Source organism: Micromys minutus (assembly GCF_963924665.1).
Source record: "Micromys minutus genome assembly, chromosome: 16".
Classification (NCBI taxonomy): Eukaryota; Metazoa; Chordata; class Mammalia; order Rodentia; family Muridae; genus Micromys; species Micromys minutus.
In genome coordinates this window covers 52,480,574-52,505,704 of record NC_137985.1, presented here as the reverse complement: position 1 = coordinate 52,505,704, position 25,131 = coordinate 52,480,574, and the positions used below count along the sequence as shown (strand labels likewise).

At 42.2% G+C, this 25,131-nt stretch overlaps 1 protein-coding gene across 2 annotated transcripts in view; it reads left to right on the top strand.

The window, feature by feature from the left end:
* Nucleotides 1-6,865: 6,865 nt before the first annotated feature.
* The window catches only part of GLCE (glucuronic acid epimerase), a 66,872-nt gene continuing 48,606 nt past the window's right edge, over nucleotides 6,866-25,131 (top strand). The window contains exon 1 of one of the 2 annotated variants that reach the window (XM_080930525.1): nucleotides 6,866-7,041. The gene's annotated coding sequence lies outside the window, so the exon portion shown is untranslated. The remainder of the gene's footprint in view (nucleotides 7,042-25,131) is intronic. The other variant, XM_080930524.1, reaches the window with a different exon arrangement.

Genomic DNA, 25,131 nt, shown 5'->3' with positions numbered 1-25,131 from the left:
ACCACCCTCTACCACACTTAACTCCTATTCCTGCCTCAGAATTACCCTAGCCGTCATTTCTGCTGGGACACCATCTCTGATCCTCAAACACTTGTGGGATTGGGGCAGGTGCCCTGGTGCATGATTTCATAGTGCTCAGTAATTCTCAGAGCATGTGCCACGGTTAGGTTTCATTATTTGTTTTGTGGAAGTATACCCCAATGATATCAGTCTTTGCTTATCTTATCAAATTCCCATCTGAATGTTGGGCTCAAAGTAAACATCTGGCTACTCTTCCCTAAGGCACTGGGTTGACCTGGTCACTCTCAGCTTTAAAGCCTTTGGTGGCTTGGACTTGGCTTTAAACCAAGTTCCAACCGTGACTGACCTTTGAGTTTGTCTGCAATCTGATCCTGACCTGCACTTCATTTCACAGAGTTGTGTGCCTTTTTCCATGGTCTGGAAGCTTTGTTTCTGTATTGTTTCTTCCAACAAGAATCACCCACACCCACACACCTTTCTGTGTTTCAAGTTTCCACCCATCACAAGAGCAACCTGTTTTCTCTCTACAACAGTCCTGGACCACAGTGTATGACTTTTTCAGGAGATGATCTCTTAAGTTGGCTTAAGAGTAAAAAAAAAAGACCAAGGTGTAGATCAGTCATAGGGTGTTTGCCAAACACCCACAAAGCCTTGGGTCTAAACCCCAGCACCCCATGAATTAGATATGGTGATGCAAACCTGGAATCCCCGCACTTGAGAAGCAAAGGCAGGAAGATCAGGAGTTCATGGTCAACTTTGCTCTATAAAAAATTCTATACGTGTGACCCTCTGCCATGTCCTCCATCCCAAAGATTGAAATTCCTGTTCTGTTTCTTCCAATAGCAGTATCCTGATCATCTGCTGGGAAACCACTCGTTCATGAAGTCTGTGGGTCTAGCACCACGGGTTTCAGGAGTGGAGAGTTTGGCTGCCTATGGGAAAGCCTTTTATCTGTTCTTTCATCTGCAGCAACTGTGTTGATTTTGTTGTGGTTTTGTTGTCTCTCCCCTCCCCCATTCCCACTCTTCATAATGCCCTACGCTTGTGTATTTGATGTTTATCATTTGGCAGCAAGGTGTTGAAGGAAGGGTGGAAAACAAAGATTTATTTTTCTAGGGTCTTGTGGCTCAAAGAATGAACTTTTGTCCTCATTGCTAAAAGCTATAGGATGTCTACCACACATTCCAGTCCTGGAGAGGCGAATGTATTCAGACGCATTTTCTTATCTGTAAGTTAACTGTGAGTCAGTTCGTGAATGGTCTACATGTATGGCCCATCTATATGCCTCTTATATGTGTAAAATGCAGTTTAGTGTGCAAGTGTATAACTTAGCTGAATGGTTTTCTTTTTGTACGGATTTTCTCCTTAAAACCAGACATACAACGGAGGGGGTAGTCTGTGTGGAAGCACTTGATGAGAGGACAACTTTGTGGACTCTGTTCTCTTCTTCCGCCATGCAGGTCCGGGGACTGAACCTGAGTCATTAGGCTTGGTATCAAGCCTTGATATGTTAAGCCATCTTGCTTCATTTTTAATTAGGGAGAGAAACTAATTCTTCCTGAATTTTAATTCAACATGTGTTAATTCAGACATGCTTTCATATTCAGAAGCAATTTCAATCTTGCTGTCAAGTGAGACCTGTCTTCGTGTGAACACTTTATGTCCTTAAAATGTCACGATACTTTTGCTAGGGGCCCTGTATACATAGAGTTTGGACTGTTTATCTGGGATAACCTGGGTGGGTGAGAGGCTGCCTTCTCCCTCTGACTGGTGGGCTTGTGGGGTGATCTAAGTGTTTGGGAGAAAACAGTTCCCCTGCTGCTGAGGAGCTCCCATCAACTGCTCCCAACAGTGCCACACTTGCCGTCTCTCCAGTTGCTGTGATGCTCTCCAGGGCCTGGATTTCGAAGCATCAGAACCATTGTTTTCCTCAAGGATGGGTTTCTTCTACTTTCTGTGGGCATAGAGACCCTTGCATTTTATATGCAGTGAGTTGCGGCTGCTACTCCATTGTCCTTGTTTTCAGGTGTGTCTGATGCTGTGGGAAGGCAGATTTCTGTGCTGGGGTAGGAATGGATCCAACCACTCCGAACAGCTGCTGTCACTACAGATTTGCTGCATAATAAATGCTCTGGGATGAGGGGTTCTCTAACCACAGACACGCATTATCTTACACGGTCTGTGTGCAGCTGGGAGGGACTCCCCTTAGGTGGTCCTGACTCATCTCTTATAAGCTTAGGCCAAGCTGCAGTCTCCTGAGATGGCTAATTTTGATTGTCTACAAATTGGAATCAACTAAAAAGCAAGCAGATGAGCACATATGTAAAAGATTCTCTTGACTGGATTTTTTTTTTCTTTTGAGACACAGTCTCACTGTGCAGCACTGGCCTATCCTGTGTAGAGCAGGCTGGCCTCAAACTCATAGACATCTGCCTGCTCCTGTGTCCTGGGCACTGGGGTTATAGGTATGTGCCATGATACCTGGCTTTTGATTGCATCATTTGAGGTGAGAAGATCCATCTGGGTCACAGCTTATGGTGGCAGCCCACATAAAAGTGCTCGGAAGGAGGGAGCTCTTGCTTTTTGCCTTCTTGCAGTCAGTCTTGACCGCAAGTTCATCTATCTTGGGACTGAGGCATTTGCTTTTAGGTATTATTAGAGCCCATTTGTGTGTGTGTGTGTGTGTGTGTGTGTGTGTGTGTGTGTATACAGATAAATATCATGGCAACTCATACAGAATTTCAACCTTCCAACCTAACCAAATAGGTACTCTCTAAAATGTTCAAAGAGTAGAAGTTGGATCTGAGAACTGGATTTCTTCTTCCAACTTAAAAAGAAAAAAGAAAACCCAAAACCTTTCATTTTATTGTTATGCTTATGAGTGTTTTGCTTGCATTTACGTGTGCACCACATGCGTGCAGTAGCCACGGAAGCCAGAAGACCTCACTGGATCCCATAGGACTGAAGTTGCTGTAGGTTGCAAGCCTCCATGTGGCTCTAGGAACTGAGCCCAGGTCCTCTGCAAGAATAACATGTGCTCTTTACAGGTGAGTCATTTCTTCCAGCTTTTTGAGGAATATTGTCTTGTGTGACCTTTGTGAAATTAGGTTAGCCAGGAGTTAACTATTGCCAGGGTTTGCTCTGGCGGGACACCAGTAAAGCATCCCTGGCAACAGGGATACAACTGTTCAGTTGTAGGCACCCAGACTAATAGGTCAGAATGCAGGCTGCAGATGGTATGACTTCAGGAAGTAACGCGCTGGTTCTCTTCTACTGCTGGTTGGCAAACACCAGTCACAGATGGTAGTGAGAGGCTACAAGCAGACCCCAGTGCCAGGATCAAGCACGTCCCAAAGCCACCTGCTAAAATCACCCTTGACACCACTGCCAAGCGGCAGAACCGTTGAGTGGAATTCTATGCTTTGATCTCTAAACAGAGACCAAGGTGGCTCTGGTCCTGCTGTGGCTCCAAGAGCAAAACGCAAGGAGGAAAGCTCTTGGTACCAGATGGAGAGGTTGTGGGGACAGAGATGACTGCCAGACCACAGACGGATGCATCATACAGTAAAGACAGATGGTGGGAGAGTCTACAATGGCTTTCTGCCTTTTCAGCACTCGCCCTCCCTGTGTGCCCTCCGCACACAGCCTCTGTCAGGGCTCCCTACTTCCAAAGCATTTTTATTTAGAAGTCAACACAAAGTAAGTGTTCTGAGGCTGGATGCCTCTCCGGCTGAGAGCACTTCATCTCCGTCCAATTTTCTCAGCAGATTCCTGATGCACTAATGATAAAGACACACTGGAGTGACCCAGTCCAAGAAACCGGAATGATGGAGAGAGGAACGCCTATATGGATGTGAAACCAAGGGTGCATTTTCCTTTTAGTACATTCCTGCCTCTGAAACAACAGAACAAGGGCCAAGTTCGTGGGAACATAGAGAACACATGGGTTTATTCTTCAAGATGTAAATTGGTAGGACTTGTCACTCCTAAGAGCTGGGTTGACTCTGCTAATCCTCTTTTTAAAGGGACCTGCCTTTACAGGATTCTGCACTGCCCTTCTACATAAAGAACAGGGATCCATTAAAGCTGAGAGATGTGTGTTCACTGTACTGTGGTTATTCTCTCTCACCAAGTACACAGAATTGTCCATCCAAATGGCTCTGAGCCCATTTCCAAGGCCCATGTGGGCTTTTCCCAATGTATCCATTACTGTGTGTGATGTGTGTCTCTGTGTGTGCGCATGCATGTGTGCACACACATGTAACATGTGTGGACGTCAGAGGACAGCTTTCAAGAGTCAAATTTCTTCCTATCATCCTGGGTTCTCGAAGATGCTTTTTATAAACAGAGCTATCTTGCTGGCTCCATCCCTGCACGTTTGAAGTGCTTGACAAAAGACTATTTTAGAGTTGGCAAAGTGGGAAAGAAGCTTAGACGGGTGAGCCCGCCAGGTGAGCCCGTGTGTCCATAGAGTGGCAGCTCCTTTGTAGTGTGGGTGGCCCTGGTCTGCTGTATTCATTACTAAAAATATTGCTGAACCAAAATGCCTGATAAGGGCAGAGTTCATTCTGACTCACAGAGGGTACAATCCATGGTTGGGAGTGGCAGCGGCCGTGCCAGCTTGAGTCGACTGGCCACCTTGCACCCACGGTTTGGAATCAAGGGGAGATGAACTCTGGTGCTCATCTGCTTTTTCCTTCGAGCAGTCTAGGGATCCCTGTGACGTGGTACCACCCACATGTGGGTTAGCTCTTCCACCTCAGCTGGTTTGACTTAGAGCCACGCTCTCGGACCTGGCCAGAGACTTGCCTCTAAGGTGCTTCTAGAGCCCCATTAGGTTGATAATCAACATTAATGATCACAAGAGGGCTGTAGGATGTGTTGTGAGAAAGGCTTGTTTTCTCTTTTTAACCTGTCTAGTTCCAGCAGAGGACTTTGAGACTCTCCCCCTGTTAACAGAATTTTAAACCCCAACCTGGCCATCTACATTCACCAAGTACATTTGTTAAGAAAAAAAAGGTATGTTTTGAAAAATGTTCATAGGATATTAGCTTGTTTTATGTGTGTGTGTGTGTTTTCCCATCTAGCTTCCTTACAGTTCCTACAAATATTTGAATTCATTCAGGATTTCCATTTAACACCAAATCAAGTCCAATTACCATGGCTTGGTATTGAAATCCTTTCACTATCTGGCTCCTTTCTGATCTTGCCTCCCACACCCACCCCGCTTCTGTGGAGATCTATTTACCGAGCCATCCAGCTTGCAGCCGGGCTCAGCTCGAGTGCTTTTTATCTTTGCTCTGGTTTATATTATTTTTCTCTGAAAGGCTTCCATTTCTGCTTTTAATTTATACGGGCCAACCTTGTATTTTACCGCCCTGCTCAAGCTCCAGAGACACCTCTCTTCCCGCTGGATTTTTCTAACAGCTTTTGTCTGAACCAATTTGTGGTTCTTAGGGTGTGCAGTGGTGTGTGGACATTTTTCTTATTATGCACAAGGTGTGTGCAATAAGATAAGGAGTCATCAGTATTCAACCATTTTCAAACCAGGAGAGGGGACTCTAAAAAAATGTAGCCAAAGAATTAAAAGAACACAGTTAGGCAGGTGCTAAAGGAAGACATCCTGAGCTCCTGAGCGTTGTCAATGGGCTTCAGAGAGGCCATTGGGAAAATGTCCCACCGAATAGACTGTCTATTAGGAGAGATCTTTTGAAACTTGGGAGAGCAGCAGATTGTCTGGGCAAAGCAGCATTGTAGGGGGGAAGAGGGGAGAAGGTGGAGAGCACAGTACAGTTTAATGTTCTCAAGACGTGGGATTGATTCTCAGGACAGGGCAGCTTGAGCGAAGGGAACCGGCAGGGCAGTTTTCTTCTGTTCGAGGAAGAGGGGATACTGAGTGTGTTCTGGGGATAAAGGAGTTACGAAAGCTACAGGATAGGCATAATAGCGGGGAAAGACTTAAGTGTGAGGGGAATGGCTGCCGGTATAAAGGAAGGGGTAGGAAAGCCCAGTTTCTGAGGCCAGTCCAGATAAATATCACAGTTTCCATTCCTTCCTTTTGGATTTATCGAATGTCCCACCTGTACCAACAGTAATGGGCCCTGCAAAAATACAAGGTCTCGTCTACTTATCGAATTTGTTAGGTTAGCACTCATCTGAGATTTCGGTGTAGAATGCACAAATGGATTAGAAGGGTCCTTTGTTAGACCAGATATACTGGGTAGGAGCTTAGAGCACCCGTGACAATATCGCTCTGTTTGAAATAAAAACGGGAGAGGCCGAAATGGGGGACAGAAGTGAGTAAACTAAGGCTGTACATCTTCAGGCTGGTAGATGGGACTTCCCTGTTCACTTCAGATAGCAGTGTAAACGAAGGTAACAGCTCCTTAGTTTAAATAACATTAAGTTCAGCTTCTCTGCTAAGGCAAGTATCCCTACGGCGGCCGAGGAGGACCAAACTTTACCCAAACCACGTCATCTAAAACACCTTTGCAACTGCCCAGGTCTCCAGACTTCGGGTCAGCAACACCTTTGCCCGCGATTTATTGATGAGAGGCGGGGCGAATTAGCTTTACTCTTTTACAATTGGTCACAGAAGACTGCGAGTCCCGCCTCCTGCGCTGCCACCGCTGACAGGTTTTCGGGACTGTCATTCGAGGATTCTCCGCCCCTCAGCACGGCCCCGCCCTCCAGTAGGGCCCCTTCCTCTTGGTGGCCCCGCCTCCCACACCGCCGCTAACAGGCTTGCGGGGCTGCCACTCGAGGAACCTCCGCCCCGCCCCCTCCTCCCCGGCATGGCCTCGCCCCTCACCGTGCCTGGGATCTCGCGGGAAGAGCCGCGGGCACGGCGGCGGCTCGGCTCCCCGGTAGCGCGCTGAGCGGGCGGGCTCTCCTCACACGAGCGCTTCCTCGCCCAGGGGCTGGAGCTGCGGCAGCGCAGGCCTGGGCCGCCGTGTCTCCGCCGCCCACTTCAGTTTCCCTCAGGGATCTGGGGGCCGCTTGTCCGCCGACGCGCCTCAGGTGAGGGAGCTCAGCGTGTCTTGGCTTAAGGAGGCGACCCCGGGCGGCCGCGGCAAGCTGGCTCGCCACGGGGGCGGCTCCCGGGGATGCGCGGCGCTCCGAGTGCGGGGATCTTGGTGACGCGGCGGGGGCCGGGGTCCCGGGGCTCCTTTGGCTTTGGGGTGGGGGTGGCTGCCCAGACGGTCCCAGGTCTCTGGGGTCGCGAGAGCGCTTCCTGTGTTCGGAGAGCCCGTGTTCTGCCTTAGCACGGTTCTGGGACTTGGAGACCATTTCTGGCGATCCCGTGCAGTTGGGGGGCTCAGGGTACAGTTTAGCCTTGTCCGGAGGGCACGGGGAGCCCCATGAGCGGGGAGGGGTCCGCTTGCCATTCTTGGGGTAAAGCAGGAGGATGTCAGGGTTCCGGAGACCTGGGTTTGTTTAAGGTCGCCTTGGGGTGATAAGACGATGCCCGGGTCCCTCCCGGGCAGGAACGGACTGGGTGGGTGGGGGCGGGAAGCGTGCACGGGGAGACCAGCATTTGTATTGGGGTTTCTGCTTCGCCCAGAGGGGGGCGGTAACTGTGCGTGATGGTCCCCATTCTTTTTCGGGGCGACAAGGAGAGTGATCTTGCCGTGTGGGCGCGGCTCGGCTGTCTCTGGGTCTCCAGGGGTGCCAGACCTAGTTTCAGGAGCCACCCCATGGCACTGCTTGTGGCTTTCGGTCTCTAACGGTTTCGATCTAGTCACTTTCTCTCTAGATGTGATTTAACTCAGTGCTTAGTTGGGATCGATCGGGTCAGTTGCCTAGTTGGAGACACAGTGGGTTTGTTCTGCAGCTTTCTTTTCTCTGCCCCAGGATACCTTTGGGGACTCGCTGGTGTCGCCCGAGCTGTGATATTCGTAGGAGCGATATCGGACTTGAGGGTTGAGTGAAGATTTAGCTCCTGAGGATAGGGGCGGCTGTGCGATTTGGGCTTTCTGTTCTAGGTAGTGTTTAATGATCCTGCATGGTTAAATCTGTTCTGAATTTGCTTGGGTGTTAGGTAGTGCCACGAAGCAGCCTTTCTAAAGCATTTGTAGAAAAGGAGTAACTTTAAAAAAAAGGTATAGTATATTTATGTCTATATGGTCTCAAGTCCAGATTTCTGCAAAGGCATCATTGGCAACCTGTTAAGAATAGAGCTCTTTTAGAGAATCCTGGTGCTTCAGTTTTAGCGTGGTTTGAATCTGTGAGTGGTTTAAAAATGTGTGTCAGAATGACTGCATTTGCCTGACAATCCCCCTGGTTAGGCCCTTAGTCTACATTGCTGAAGTGCTTGTGATCAGAAATTTGACATAAGCAGGCAGGTTGACGTGTCTTTGCTTTGCCGGCCTTTTTCTTGTCTGTTTTTTTTTTTTTTTTTTAAGATAATTTCTTCTCTTTTTAATCAGAACGATTGGGGACAAGTTACTGAAGGTTTGGATTTTGCAATCATATAAAAACAAACAAAGGAATGTACTGTACTGATAATTGGGGTTGGGGATTGGGTAATAGGTTGGTTTTCATTTTCTCACGCAAAAGTTTCGGATCATCTTTTATGATCATCAAAACTGTTCAACTGAGCCAGTATTTGGTTGAAACCAAAGCCCAAACACTCAGGTAGATTTCCATCTTCAAATTGTTTTTTCAGAGAAAGACAAATGACAAAGTAGCCAAATTTAAGAAGCTTCCCCCTCCCTCCCTCCCTCCCTCCCTCCCCCCTCCCCTCTCCCTCTCTCTCTCTCTCCTTTTGAAAGGCTTTCAGACTTCTAGATGAGCATAGACTAACCCATTTGCAAAGACAGAATCAAGTTAGGTCTCACGATGTTCTGATTGCATCCTAGGTCGAGGAGAAGGAAACAACAGATAAATAAAACCATGACATTTCGATGATGATGAGGAAAACAGTGTCCTTGGGAATCGGCATTTTTTCCTTAACTCATCCCCGGGTGATAATTGACATCTGTTGAGATAACCAGAAGCTGAGTTCTATAACTTCAAATTATTTTTTCAGAAATTAGGTTATGATCAGTAGAGTTTGAACATTAAATGTTGCCTCATTGAAAATGTCTTTGTGAGGTCAGTATGAAGAAAATCTATTGAAACACAGATGGAGCGCTGTTTGCAGGTGTACTTCGGAGGGGACCTGATGGTGGAGAGTTGACTTTATTTAACTTTAATAGTCCTTGAATTCATTCCAGTGACCAGTGTTGCTCACATGAGCACTAGATAAATCCAAAAATGAAAACGTTTTGTACACTGCAAGCTTGTGAACTACACCGTATTTACAGCTTTGTCAGTGTGTTTGTACTGATGAAAAAGAAAGATTCCGTTACCTAAAAATTATGGGAGGTAGATGAACAAGTGAGGCGGGAGCACAAGAAAAAATATACAGCTAAGTGTTAAAATATCTCAAGATACTGGGTATTTGATTATGAAGTGTGTGTGTGTGCGTGCGCGCGTGTGTGCGTGTTTGCTCTTGTGCTGACCAGAAAGATTTTTTTATTCTTTGGTCACACATAGGCACATTTAATAGATGTGTTTTTCATCCGAGAAACCATATGAATCATAACAGTTTTATAGTTAATTATTGCAATGCTGAAAATGAGAGTACCAAAGTGGGTTTTGGATTATCATTCAGAGTCCTAGAGCCATACTGTTATTCACGAAAGCAGTTTCTAGGAAGGGAATTATGAGGCACGCATTCTAGCATCTCTGTGCTGCGATAGTGTGGCCTTTCACAGTTCTTGGTCTCTCAGGGCCTTGGTCTCCATGTGTAAGTGTACGTATGAATAATGGATGCAAGAAAAGGCTGCTCAGTACTTTGTACAGACCTCAGGTCCAGGACTTGCACTGCATCAGCTAGTGCTGCAGAGTCTACAGTATGACATGTATGAAAGCAAGGGGAGCGAGTGACTCGTTCTCAGGATGTAACTAGTCACACACACACACACACACACAAATGGATGATTTTAGAAACTTCTTTATAGAGATAGGAAGTATTTAATTCTAGAATACACATTCATGAAGATAAATGCTTTTTTTGGATCATTTAGTTTTGCATATTACAATGGTCTTATTTTTAGCATCTTTGTTTTTTTGTATCTGATCCCTTACTGTGTGGCAGAATACCCATGCAGTAATGTTAGGATCTTATTTAATTCTGGGGTGGAATGAGTGAGCTCTCCAGTCACTGGCCCTAGGCTTGCCCCCTGAATTCCATTCTTTTCAACATGTGTGGATCTGTCCACTGCACCTCACTTAATACCCATTGTCCTTAGCGCCAGGACTCAGTCCTAACCCTCATTACAAGGCCTTTCATCATCCCTTTGACTCATCTGCATTTTCCCCACTGTAAACCTCAAGCTCCAGTTGCACTAATGAGAGCTGCTTACTGAAAGAACCATCCTGTTTCCTTGACTCAGCCTGCAGTTAGGTTCTTTCCACTGCTTAGCATGCTTTCTCTTACGCAGTAAAAACTACTGATTTTTCATTCCACTTCACACTGTGCATTCTAGATCCTTCATCCTCTCTGGCCCTCCTTTCCCCTCCCTGGGTTATTTGCTCAGGTATTTTTGTTTATTCCTTCTGTAAGTCTGTTTGTTTGTTTGTTTGTTTGTTTATTTATTTATTTATTTATTTATTTATTGCTATGTCTTTTTCTGGATTCAGGGGCAGTTTTTTCATCCCTCTTTCTTGTTTACACATATGTGGCTCTCTACTTACGTCTTTGAAATCTAGAAACCAAATGCAGTGTCTTCATAATGCCCAAGATTAATTAACCTCACATGTCAGGTTTGTCCTACTCTCCTAAAGTCAGCTTCTTCTAGATTACCTTTTCATTCCTTACCCACATACTGATATTAGGACTGTAGTTCTTAGCCTCAAAGTAAGTGAGACTCCCAGTACAATAGGAGTTAAAGTTAAACAGAAAAATTTACAGGAAAGTCCTGTAGAATTTCGAGGCAACTGTTATTCCTTAGTTCTGGGATTGCTAGGTAGAATGGCACCTTTCCAGTCCTGGACATAGGTGATTGATAGGTGCTGTGCCTCGACTGCTTCCATGGAAAACAGTGTTTGCTGATGCGTGTGTATGTTTACATTGGCTTCATAGTTGCTTTCATTCCATTGCCTTGCATTTTCAAAGCAAAGCTGACAGTAACATGCTCTCGGTCATTACCTCCCAAGAAGCAGACACCGAGTGTGTGTAGAGCTCTGATTTATACCATGTTCTATGCTTTTTCATACTGCTACACTGAATTAGGCTGCTTAGTTGATGTTTTAAATTACTGATAGGTATTTTACTCTTTTTATAAATGGAAGAAGTAGGTTATAAAGTTTGTCTATTTGGTACTCCCTGACCCCCTACCTCAGAAGGAGAATTTGTGATCACTTTGGCTTTAAAGACTAGCCACGAGGACATTACATATGCAGAAGTGGCTGAAAGGCTTCCTCAGAATCACAGAGCCTATCTGTAAGATATTTTCTGCCAAACTAGTTGTGAACACTCATGTGAAGTTATTATTTGAGCTGAGAATGATGGCAAATACCCATGAACCTTCACTGAGAAGGCTGAGGCAGAAGGATTTTGAATTTGAAGCCATCCTGGGCTAAATAGTGAGACTTGGTCTCACAAAAACAAGACCCTCTTATTTTAAAGGAATACCAGATGCCTGATTTTTCCCTCCAAGAAAAGTGATGCTGAGGATCTTAGAGTCATGACGTGACTGAGAGAAAATCCTGAGCTTGGGTCATGTTATGCGGGGCCTCCTCAGTGCCTTCACTCCTCTACTTCCCTAATCTTGTTATTTTTTTCCTTAAAAGAAAAAAAGGCTTCACAGATTACCAAGTTATTAGTATGGTATTAGTGTGTGGGTGTGTGTTTGAATAACATCATCTTTCAGTATTTAACTTTCCCAATTTTATGGCCCTTTAACACAGTTCCTTATGTTGTGACCCACAACCATACATTTATTTCCGTTACTGCTTCATAGCTGTAATTTTGATAGTGTTATGAGTTGTAATGTAAAGATCTGATCTGCAGATACATTTGATACATGACCTTAACCACAGATGGAGAACTGGTCTTCTTAGCCCAGGAATGATTTTAATGGTTAGCTTAGTGAACTTTTATACATGTAACTACCAATTTGGTAAAGACACAAAATAGCTATATGATATAAACCTATTCATTCTTGCTTCTCGTTAGTTCTTCCCAAGGGTAATTTGCCTATCTCACCACCACTAATCTAGATTGTGTTTGCGGTTTGCTCTTAAATTTCATTTTTTAAAAAAGCAAGCCTTTTAAAGTTTTTTTTTTTTTTTTAAATTCAACCTGGAGTCTGTAAGATTCTTTTTGTTTGTTTTTACCTTTTCAATACACTGTTTCTTTGTGTAACCCTGGTTGTTCTGGAACTCCTTTTGCAGACTAGGCTGACCTTAAGTTTTTGTGTGACCCAGCTTCATCCATTTTTCTTTAAATTAGCAGTAGTTTATTTTTTGTCCATTACTATATATATTATTTCATTGCATGTGGACATATGCACCTATTCTGCTGGGTATTTGGGCTGTTGACAGTTTAGTTAGCTCTTAAAACACACCTACCAATACAGTTTTGTACACGTGTTTTGATGGACATAGATTCCTTTCTTGGCTAGAATCATTAGTTACTTTCATGTCAATATATTTGACACATAGAGCACACAGAAGATTCTGAGCTGCGAAAGCTTTGTCTGGATCTCTAGACTGACACAGATGTGTGCAGCCACTTCTCTGCATGATCTGCAGAGTCCAGATGGTGCTCTGCCTAGACAAGGCGTGTCTTCAGCCCGTTTCTTTCACTTCCACCTCAGTTCCTCCCCCCCCCCCAAGTACTGGGTAGAGAAAAGACTCATATTCCCATTGGAGCTTCTGGGAAGATGCCAGTCCTTGTGCTGCCAGAATTGACGGTTGGGTTTTTAAAAAGAATTATAATTTAATAAACAAAAGATTTTACTTTGTATTTTTTATTATAATGAAATTGAGCATGATAAATGGATTTTTAGAAAGATTTATTTTATGTATTAAGTACACTGTCACTGTCTTCAGACACACCAGGAGAGGACATCCCATTACAAATGGTTGTGAGCCACCATGTGGTTGCTGGGAATTGAACTCAGGACCTCTGGAAAAGCAGTCAGTGCTGTAACCACTCAGCAATCTCTCCAGCCCAAACAGATTTTTTTAAAAAGAACAATTACATGTTAAAATATTTATCAGAAATATTTTTAAAAGATTTCCTCAAGTACAGTTTTAGAGAAAATTTTAAACTAGGAAGCTTGTTGTGTGGATCCCAGCTCATATGAGTTGGCTGGCCTCCTACTCCTGGCCCATTTTCCCCCAAATGGAGAAAATTTTTGAATGACTATCACAAAAATCATAAAAATTCAAAGACCTCAGTCTCAGACGCAGTCATTGTTACCTCAAGTCTTTGTGTGTGCTTCTACAGATAGTAGATGTTCACATGTACACACTCACTTCCCAGCATGCTCAGGGAGCAGTTATCAGTGTCTGTGAATGGCCTTGTATACAAAGTGGTATAGTGTTCATTTTTAGTATTCTTTAGGTTACTTATATCAGCTCCCAATACAATGTAAAAGCTATACAAATTTGTGTCAGACTTTATTTCTAGAAAATAATGATTAGAAAAAAATCCATACATGTTCATTGTAATATTTTTTGTAATTCCTTCTAATATTTCCAATCCTGGGTTGGTTGAATACTCAGTGTAAAACCAGTAAATATGGAAGACTAACTATGTATGTAATGTATGTGTGTACAAATGTGTGTGTGCATATAAATGTGTATTATATGATGTATAAATGTATTATATGATGTGCGTGTCCATGCATATGTGTAAAGACTGAATGTGCATATATATGTCAGAATATGAGATGAATTTTATAGAACATTCATTAAAATACTGTTTGCTTTAGATGTGGTATAGTATATCATATTGTGTACTAAAAATTAGAAAGGGTCTAAAAATGATTAGTATCTGGCTAGTGGCCCAGAAGAAAGAAAAGCAGGGTCTGGCAGCATTCAGCAGTAATTTTCTATAAGACAAGTGGTCATAGCTCTTTTTATTACTCGATCAATTCTTTGACAGTAGCAATTCTGTTTATAGTACTGATTCAGTACCTCTGTTCTTTGAAGGAAAGCTGTGGGTCCATATTCTACCCTACTGCTGGGGTGAGGGACAATTTTTAAAAAATTTTGACAGTTGATGCCTAAAAGAAATTATTTAAAGCACAAAAGTATTTCGTGGTATTCAGAAGAACATTTAGGGGGAAAACTATATTAGACATTTTAGTCTTTCTTTGTAGTTAAAAGTTTTCACAGAATTTTCGTGATATTCTTGGTTAACAGTGAGAGATTGAGGTAGAAGAATTGTAAATAAAAGTCATCATTTTTCTAAACTTATTTGCCTAATTAAAAAGCTAATCAGCCTTGGGATTAACATTTTAAAGTATATATTTTATAAGACTTTCATGCTAATAATATAGAAGTAATTTATATCACATGTCAAAGATCTTTTAAGCTTGACTCACATGTGATTGTAAGTGGTTTGAGCAGGAAGAGTTAGATGGGATGGAGAGATGCTTAGCAAGTAAGAGCGCTTGTGGAGAGCCCCGCTCAGTTTTCAGGATCCTACAGTGTTGTAATGGTTTAAGGAGAAGATACTTACTTTGTTAGTAAGATTTTAAAAAGTCCCTATTTCTAAAAATAAAATTTGGGGATGACTTTACTGAAAACTATCTGGTTATATGACTCTGGATCAGTAGGGATAATATCAGATGTCTTGTTCAAGATGGATTATAAAATAAAAGGGCTACTTAGAGAATTTATGCCTAATGGTATATATAGTATTTGGAGAGTTTCACAAAAAGAATTTGTTAGAGGTTGACAATCCTCACCTTTTTTAATGTTCATTTGTTTTGTCATTATTTTTGTTTTGAAACAGGGTCTCTCTGTGTAGACCAGGCTGGCTTAGAGCTCTGTAGACCAGGCTGGCCTGGAGCTCAGAGATTCGCCTGCCTCTGCCAAGTGCAGATTAGAAGTGTGTTCTATTTGAAATTATTTATTTTTTGTAAAATTGAATAATGTAGAGAACTACTTTTAACTATATCCCCATTTTGGCATCCCTAATGCTGGCACCTTATATAATTGTGCATTTATCAAAACCAAAAAATGCAGGCCGAGTTTTGAAAAAGGAACTCCACAACTTTTGGTGGGAACACCTGTTACATGTAATATTGCTAATAAACTGGTGTGCTTGGTGTTCTGACCTAGTATTTTTTTTTCCAGGAAACTTCTTTTAAAGTCCCTTTTGAGACTTCAGTATAGACCACCAATAAGAGCTATGTTTGCATAACCTTGTTTTGTTTGTTTGGTTTGGTTATTGATTGATTGATATCCCTAGGTTGTCAGTCCTTGGTTTCTCTGTGTAGCCCTGACTGTCCTGGAACTCACTCTGTACACCAGTCTGGCCTCAAACTCAGAGATCTACCTGCATTTGTTTCCCTAGTGCAGGGATTAAAAGTGTGCACCACCATCTCCTGGTCAACTTGATTATTAAGTGCACATAAGAACTTCTAAGGTCAGCCAGTGACTTTGAGGGCAGACCCTTAAGTTGTCTTTATCATCACAGAATTCTGGCTTATTATTCCCAGCACTTTAGTCTAACGGATAGCAGATGTTATATGTTGTATTAGTCAGTACCCAAGATCTAAAATAGAAGAGTTGGGTGATGATTACACTTTCTCCATATCTGCATAATTTTATTTCTCTGTTTTGTCTTAATTATACAGTGTTTGCCAAAACTAGAAAGTTGTTTTGGTTGTTGTCTTAGTTAGGGTTTCTATTGCTATGATGAAACACCTCAACCGAAAAGCAAGTTGGGGATGAAATTGTTGATTCAATTTACACTTCCACATTGCTGTTTGTCAACAAAGAAAGTCAGGACAGGAACTTAAACAGGGTAGGAACTCAGAAGCAGGAACTGATGCAGAGGCCATGGAAGAGTGCTGCTTACTGACTTCACATGGCTTGCTCAGCTTGCATTCTCCTAGAACCCAGGACCACCAGTCCTGGGATGACACCACCCACAGAGGGCTGGGCTCTTCCCCGAGTATCACTAATTGATCTTTACAGCTGGATCTCATGGAGGCGTTTCCTCATGACTCTTTGATTACTCTAGCTTGTGTCAGGTTGACACACAAAACCATCCAGTAATTACAGCTGAAAACAATAAGAATGCTGGTTTCACCAGGCAGCAGTAGTACATGCCTTGGATCCCATCACTTGGGAGGCAGAGGAAAGTGCATCTCCAGCCTGGTCTACAAAGTGAGTTTTAGGTGGCCAAGGTTACACAAAGAAACCCTGTCTCCAAAAACTAAAAAATAAAAGTTAGTTTCTGGGGCTGGAGAGATGGCTTACCAGTTAAGAAGAGCACTGGCTGTTCTTTTCTGAGGTCCTGGATTCAATTCTCAGTACCCACATTGTGGTTCACAGCCATCTATAATGGAATTTTCATGGAATCTAATGCCCCTTTCTGGCGTACAGATGTACATGCAGACAAAATACCCATATACATAAAATACACGAGCAAAAGAATATTTTGTTTCTGAGAGTTGGGGTGTTCTTTGTCAAATTGAACTGTAACAGTGAAAGGGGGTGGAAAATGTTCCAGAGCAGAATTAGAAGCTGTAATTTACATTTGCTTATGCTGCATATGATGAATATGAAGGACGTCAATGAAACGAGGTACTACTGTTAATATTAATAATTAATAGTAAAAGTCTACCTGCTTTTTAAAATAGCTTCACTGAGTTATAGTTGATATTCAGTAAGCTGCACACACTTAAAACATGTAATGTAATAACATTTTGAAAACTGTTGTATTCAGGATTGCAAATAAACTTTCCATCTCCAGAAATGTCTAAATGTAATCTCTCTGTCTAATCTTTCTGTCATGCCTCTCATCGACCACCTCAGACCATTGGCCTGCCTGCTGTCATTAGGTTGTTTTGCATTTTCTGGAGTTTTACATGTATGGAATCAGTCAGATACTATGTGATGTGGGGAGGAAAGGTCTGGCTTATTTCACGTGACATAATCACTTTTAGATTCTTTTCTGCTGTCTGTCTCAGTGATTTATTTTCTCTGTTATTGATGTTTGTCTCACTGGTGCACTGTCTGGCGGTTTGTTATCCAGGCTGGGCTCACAATCTCCTTATAGCAGCTCGAGTGCTGGAATTATAGGGTATGACTTAGGGTTTCTTTTGTTGTGATGAAACACCAAAGCAACATGGGGGAGAAGTGGTTTATTTCGTTCTGTAGTTTGTAAATCTGTCATGAAGGAAAGTCAGGGCAGGAACTCAGGCACATAGGAGCTAATGCAGAGCTCGTGGAGGAGTGCTGGTTGCTGGCTTGCTCAGCCTGCTTTTTTCATAGCACTCAGGACTACAGCCTGGGAGCAGCATTGCCCACAGTCAGCTGGGCCTTCCCATATCAATCATCGCCTTAGAAAATGCACCACAGGTTTGTCCAAAGGCCAGTTTGGTAGAAGCATTTTCCCACTTGAGGTTCTCTCTTCTAAAATTATTATAGCTTTTGTCAACATGAAACTAACCAGCTCAGGTGCCTCATCATGCTTGTCAATTTATTAATTTTAAATTGTGAGTGCTAGAGCTTCATGATCCATATACACCAACATTTGTGTATCATTCATTTGTTGACTTTAGGATTCTTTAAAATTTTATTTTTAAATATAGCCACTATGAACAGTAGTATATCGATCTCATATAAAGTTTTCTTTTTTTCTTTTTTTTAAAGATACTTAGGAGTAGTAATGGCTGGCGTCCAAGGTCCATTTATGTTGTGACTTTGTGGAGGAGGAGCGTTATTTTAAGAGGGCAATTTTCCTGATATTGCAGAGGTAGCTTATAAATTAATAAGAGTAAAGAAAAAGCTAACAAAAATGGCAGGATGGCAGAAACCATAAACATGCACTTTGTGTCAGAAGAAACACAAATGATGTTAATCATAGAAAAAATTTCCTTGGGAGCTAAAAATATTTTAGGAAAACATTCTCCCCCCCCCCTCCACCTTCTCTAGTGCACACATTTGTGCTTATTTCTCTCTCTCTCTCTCTCTCTCTCTGTGTGTGTGTGTGTGTGTGTGTGTGTGTACAGGTTAGAGAACAGCTTGCAGAACTGAGGAACACTGGCTGTCTCCTCTTACGAATTCCAAGAGTCAAAATCAGGTCATTAGGTTCGGTGGCAAGCATCTATATCTACTGGGTCATATTACCTGCTGAAAGCTAAAAAACTTTAAGATACTATTTCATGTTTAGACCGAAAGATAAGAATACTTGGATTTGTACATTTTTTTCACTTGAAAAGTAATCTGAAATATCAAGTTTTTAAAAACTACTTTGTGATTCAATTTCCTTGCCAATAAAATCAAAACATTAATATTTCCTTGAAGGAATGTAATGAGAATTAGATGAGTTAATACACACGAACCTCTCACAGAAATACTTGATACACACATGTCTTCTTTGAAAGAAATTATTCTGAACCAGGCATGGTGGCACATGTCTGTAATCTCAGCATCAGGCAACTGACACAGAATGGTGATTTGGAGGTTATTCTTGGCTACAGAATAAGATCTGGTCTCAAAGAAAACCAAGAAAACAAAAGAGTTAATTGCTGTTATCAGAGTGCAGATTTAAACAAGGCCATTTTTCACTTACCAGATTAAGCAGTAATGGCAAGGATATGTACAGTCTCCTGTGCTGTGGGCAGGAGTGGAAGCATGTGCTTCCTTTGGAAGATGAGTTGACTTACTGAAATGATAAATGTTCATGCTTTGTAATTCAGTCATTTAAAAAGATTTCTTTTGTTCATTATAGCATTAATTATATTATCAAAAGCTATAAATGACTCTTAATATGATCTGGTTAAAAAATAATGGCACAGCCACACAATGAGATGTCAAGGCCATAAAAGGAATGACTAGGAGCAGAACAACGAGGAGCATTGATGCCTGGGCTCGTTCTCAAACACCCCAGGTCCCCCAGACAGGCTTGGCTCTAATCTTCAGACTTTGTACTGAGTAGGGGGTGGGAAAGCTGTACATGTTCATGACATGCCAGTATGATCATAAGAAAATTAATTGTATATGTGTGAGTGTACATAAACACGTACATGTAACACACTTATTATTCACTGGACATCGACTTCTTAAAGAACAGGAGTAAAAAGACTAATTCTAGAGGGACTGAAGAAAAAGGACTGGAAGATTGAACATCTGGGATGCTACACTGGTGAGTGTTTATATTGAAACTGCTACAGTGGCTCTGGGTTTCTGTTTAAATCTTGCCCTTTTTTGAAGCACTTACAGGTCCTTAGAAAGTTGATACCTTGATACAGAGAAGTCCCACTTAGACTTACGTTGTATATTATTCTAGTACAGTATGGAAACTGTGACACATGATGCAGTGTGCATACTGTTCTCACAGGACATCCGTGTTTATATACATTCACTGTGTGTCTGTATGTTCTACATCTCCAGGACAAAATTTTATCATATCAGTTTTACAATCACTAACGTAATCAACATACACAACTGTCCTCACCACAAAAGTTTGTGTCATCCTGTAATAGTCATATTTGTCATCCTAACTTCAAGCCTTAAAAAGCACATACTCTTCTTTTTAATCGTATTATTGTTATTATTTTAAGTAGATAGGTGTTTTACCTGAAGGTGTGTCTGTGCACCATGTGCATGGCTACAGAGGCCAGAAAAGGGCGCTGGATCCCCTGAAATTGAAATTGCAGATGGTTGTAAGCTGCCATATAGGTGCTGGGGAATCATACCAAGGTCCTCTGAAAGAACAGTGAAGTTGATAAGGTCAGCAGAATTTGTTAACAGAGTCAGAAGGAAGAGTTCAGAGAATGAGGGAAAGCAAGAAGTTAAGTATAATATAAAATTCTTGATACGAATACCTGATGGATAGAGTTTGCTGTTGTAATTAAAACTGAAGGAAAAAACTTTGGAGGAGAAAAATTTTGGACAAAGTGATCTCGGTATCTAATTGAAGAAAAAAAAAACCTGCAGATGCCTGTATCTTGAAACAAGAGATGGACTACAGATTTAAGTTGGAATTGAAAGAGCTTCACAGAAAAAGGGTAGAGAGCTGAGGTCCCAAGACTGAGATTTGAGACACTACAGAATTTAAAAGTTGGGTAGTAAGGAGCCAGAAAAGTAGACTTAGGAGGATCTGATTGAAGAGAAAAAGCTAGCAGGACAGTGTCCTGGAAACCAGATAAAGAAAAAAATATCCCAAGGATGGAGGACAAGACCTTGTCTAATGCAGCTGACAGTTAAAGAGGAGCACTGGGAATTGCCATCATTTTGGCAGTGTGCAGTTAGACTTCTAATAGAACAACTCTGATGATGTGGCGGTGGTAGTGGGAGGTCTCGTTGGACTGGGTCAATAGAAAGGGGGGAGAAGCTAGGAATAAGCTGAAAGCACCCTGAGAAATTATGCTGAAGAAATGGTAGAGAGAATGAGAGGTTTGGAAATGATTTGTTTTTAAGATGGAAAACTGGTATTTTTGTAGGGACTGAGTAAGGGAAACTTTGATAGGGGTGGGAATAGGTAGTGAGTGAAAATGGACTAGAAGACTGGGCCATCTCTGACTCAGTGATACAATAATGAAAGAGCTGAGAATATTTGGGCACAGATGTACTTAGATGTGTTTGTGAGCTTATAGAAGTTTGTATTGCTTCTTTACTACTCAGTGAAATGGGAAGTAGAGTCAGCACATGAAAGAGGAAGAATGGGAGATTAAAGAACCAAGGGTAAAAGTAGTCCTTTTTGTAGGAGAGGGACAGTAAATAAAAAGTTATACTTGTTAGGCATCATTAGAGAGTCACTGGAGATTTCTGGTCCTGAATTTAAAGGGAAAGTAGTTACTAACAAAGACTCTAGCTACATTGAACTATGTAAGTACCAACATGGAATAGGCAGAGAATTGGTTTGGTACCAGTCTTAGCCAAGACTGACCAAGTATAAAGGAGGAGAACTTGTTGAGGTTTTGTGCAAGACAGGGAAGTAATACATGGTTGAATAAGAATTTAACCTCATCCGATGGGGATTGAGAAGACAACAAAAGAGAAGAAAAGAAGCAGAGGTGATAGATGAGGCAGTTGTGGAGGTGCAAACCTGCAGGCTCTGCACTTAGGTGGGTGAGGCAGGAGAACTGCACATTTGAGTTCCTTCTGGACTACATAGTGTGTCGGGAAGTAAAGAGGGTGAACTGATAAAGCATGGTGCTTGAGTGAGTGTGTGTGTGTGTGTGTGTGTGTATTTTTTATATTAATTAAATATGTATATATACTTATTGAATGTATATAGTTACAGTCATTAAAATTAACACTTTTTAAGCTTTGACCATGGCATAAGTGGGTAAAATAATATTGGAATTAAAATTAACTCAGATTAGTGGATAAAATAAAGTTAGCATAGGATCATGGGAGAGAGACTGTCAAGGAATACCAAGGCAGGGATTTGGGGAGGAAACAAGATAATGGTAGAATGATCAAGCAGCTGTGGCCTTGAAGAAGTAAGTGGAGCATTTGAAAGGTCATTGGAAGAACAATGGTTGGTGTCAGTAGAATCCAAGCTGAATGTTTTCAGGGAGGAGGGACACGGGACACTTGCTCTGCCTCTGTGGAGAGAGTTGCCAGGAGAGTAAACACCACACAAGGAAGCAGTAACAAGGGAGACCAGGTAACAGACACATGTCATATGGATGGAGGCGTAGATGGTGAAGAGTTGGTGTTGAAGGCACCATTAATGTTATTTAGAGTTGAACACCTCCTCCTTCCTGTTTGATGTCTTTGCAAGTCTTCTCTCTTTTAGAATCATATACAACTCAGAAGCATTCTCTGTACTTGACCACCTAGAATTTCATCCTAAAGGATAAATGCCAGATGGTGGGACACACTCCTTTAGTGCCAGCACTTGGGAAGCAGAGTCTGGTGGATCTTTGTGAGTTCCAGGCCAGCCTGGTTAAACAGTGAACTCCTGGACAGCCAGGGCTACATAGTAAGACTTCTTGTCAAAACAAAACAATGCATCCCCAAGACATTAGCAGAGGTTAGTCTTGCCATCCCCAAGGCTAGCAGAGTATAATTTTATTTCCCCAGGACTGATTGTCAACATTAGTGAGGATTTTTGTTGTAGCTGCCCAGTTATTTCCTTCATTCAACTGTAGCTTTGGGCATTCGGTGTAGGCTAGAGACAGGTCTCCTTCCAAGTCTGACAGGAATATCTAAACCAGAGAAAAAGAACAGCTGTAAACAGTAAGCAGGGAGCTGTGCTGTTTCTTTTCCAAAGTTTATACTATAATTTAATCTCTGTCTTTATTAATGGTATCTTTATTGTTTTTTACATTTGAATATTTGCTTCACAGATGCCCTTTATATATGTCAGCTGATATTTGTTCCAGTTATGACTGGAACATTAAATGTTAAAAAAGAAAAAAAAAAACAATCCAGAATCCAGGTAGCTTTACACAATTAAACCAACAAGTTCTACACAGCTGGAATAGAGGCATGGTATCCAGGTGAGTCAGTGAATGCAGTAATGCAGACTCAGAAAAGTCAAATTCTTTCTGTTGGTCCAGTGCACTTTGTATAGGAAAGAACCTTATGCCCCAAAGCAGTGGTTCTCAACCTTCTGAATGCTGCAACCCTTTAATACAGTTCCTTATGTAGAGGTGACCCCCAGCCACAAAATTACTTTGTTGCTACTTCATAATTGTAATTTTGCTGCTAATATGAATTTTAATGTAAATATCTGATATGCAACCCCAGAGGGGTTACAACCTACAGATTGAGAACTACTCTTCTAAAAGATGAAACAGGCTGATTCCCCCTAAAAGAAAGGACAGGTCATAGGAAAATGAAAATAGACCCATATTTGTCACCTTGCACAGAGCTCAAGTCCAAGTGGACCAAGGACCTCAACGTAAAACCAGATACACTCAATCTAATTGAAGAGAAAGTGGGAAAGAGCCTTGAACTCATTGGCACAGGGGGAAATGTCCTAAACAGAACTTCAATGGCTCACACTCTAAGAACAAGAATTGATAAATGAGACCTCTTGAAACTGGAAAGCTTCTGTAAGGTAAAGGACATAGTCAATAAAACCAATTGGCAACCCACAGATTGGGGAAAAAATCTTCACTAACCCCACATCCAATAGAGGACTAATATCCAAAATATATAAAGAACTTAAGAAGCTAACCACCAAAAAAAAAAAAAAAAAAAAAAAAAAAAAAAAAAAAAAACCCAAACAACCCAATTAAAAAATGGGATATAGAACTAAGCCGGGAATCTACAACAGAGGACTCTCGAATGGCCAAGAAGCACTTAAAGAAATGTTCAAAGTCCTTAATAATCAGAAAAATGCAAATCAAAATGACTCTGAGATTCTATCATACACCAGTCAGAATGACTATGATCAAACCTCAGGTGACAACACATGCTAGCGAGGATGTGGAGAAAGAGAAACACTCCTCCATTGCTAGTGGGATTGCAAACTGGTCCAACCACTCTGGAAATCAATTTGGAGGTTCCTCAGAAAATTGGATATAGACCTACCTGAAGACCCAGCAATACCACTCATGGGAAGATACCCAAAAGATGTTCCCACCAGGGACACGTTTTCTACCATGTTCATAGCAGCCTTATTTGTGATAGCCAGAAGCAGAAATAACCCATATGTCTCAGGACAGAAGAATGGATACAGAAAATGTGGTTTATTTACACAGTGGAATACTACTCAGCTATTTAGAATGAGAACATCCTGAGTTTTGCAGGAAAACGGATGGAACTAGAAAATATCCTGAGTGAGGTAACCCAAACCTAAAATGACATGCGAGGTATGTACTCACTAATAAGTGGATATTAGCTAAAAACAAACAAACAAACAAAAAATCAACCCACAGAATACCCCAAGCTACAGTACACAGAACTCCAAAGGCTGCCTTGTTATCCCAGTCGAAACTCTGACCCATAATTGTTTCTGTCTGAAAGAGCTGCAGGGATGGAAATGGAGAAGAGCCTGAGGAAAAGAAGGTCCAGCACAGGCCCTAAGTGGGATCCAGCTCACGGGGAGGCCCTAAGGCCTGACACTATTGCTGAGACTATAGAGTGCTCACAAAATGGGATCTATCATGACTGTCCTCCGAAAGACCCAATAAGCAGATAAAGAGCCAGAAGCTGATGTTTGCATTCAACCAATGAACAAAAGAAGCTGCTGACCCCTGTGGTTAGGTGAGGGAAAAGGTGGAGGAAGCTGAGAAGGAGGGTGACCTTGTAGGAGGCCCAGGAGTCTCAACCTGGTCCCCCGAGATCTCTCAGACCCGGGATCACCAACCAGGCAGCATACACCAGCTGATATGAGGCCCCCAACACATACATATACAGCAGAGGACTGTCGGGTGGGGGTCAGTCAGAAGTCTCTTGAACCTAACTCTCAAGAGACTGGAGGCCCCAGGGAGTTTAGAGGTCTGGTGGGGGGCCCCAGGGAGTTTAGAGGTCTGGTGGGGTGGGTAGGATGAGGACATCCGTGTGGAGGGGGGAATAGTAGGGGGGCAGAAAGGAGGTGTGGAATATAGAACAGCTGACAGGTGGACGGGGGGGGGGGAATAAAATCTGGAGTGTAAAAATAAATAAATTGATTTTTAAAAGGAAGGACAGCCATAATCAGTCTTGTATCCTACTGATCTGAAGCTCTTTCATCTCAGAATCCATTTCTAGCAGTGAGATAGGCCCATTATTGAGCCAAAGTCAGTTCTCCAAGTTGTCACTCAGTTGTAGAGTAAATATTCATGGTAACATATCTATTACAGTTTATGCCTTGGTTCTGTTCTAGTGTCTTGAAGCTTTTCAGTGTTCCTATAATGAACCAAAGTATGTTTGCTTCTGTTTTGTTGCTTTAGTTGCTATGGTCATGGGTTTCTATCATGTAAA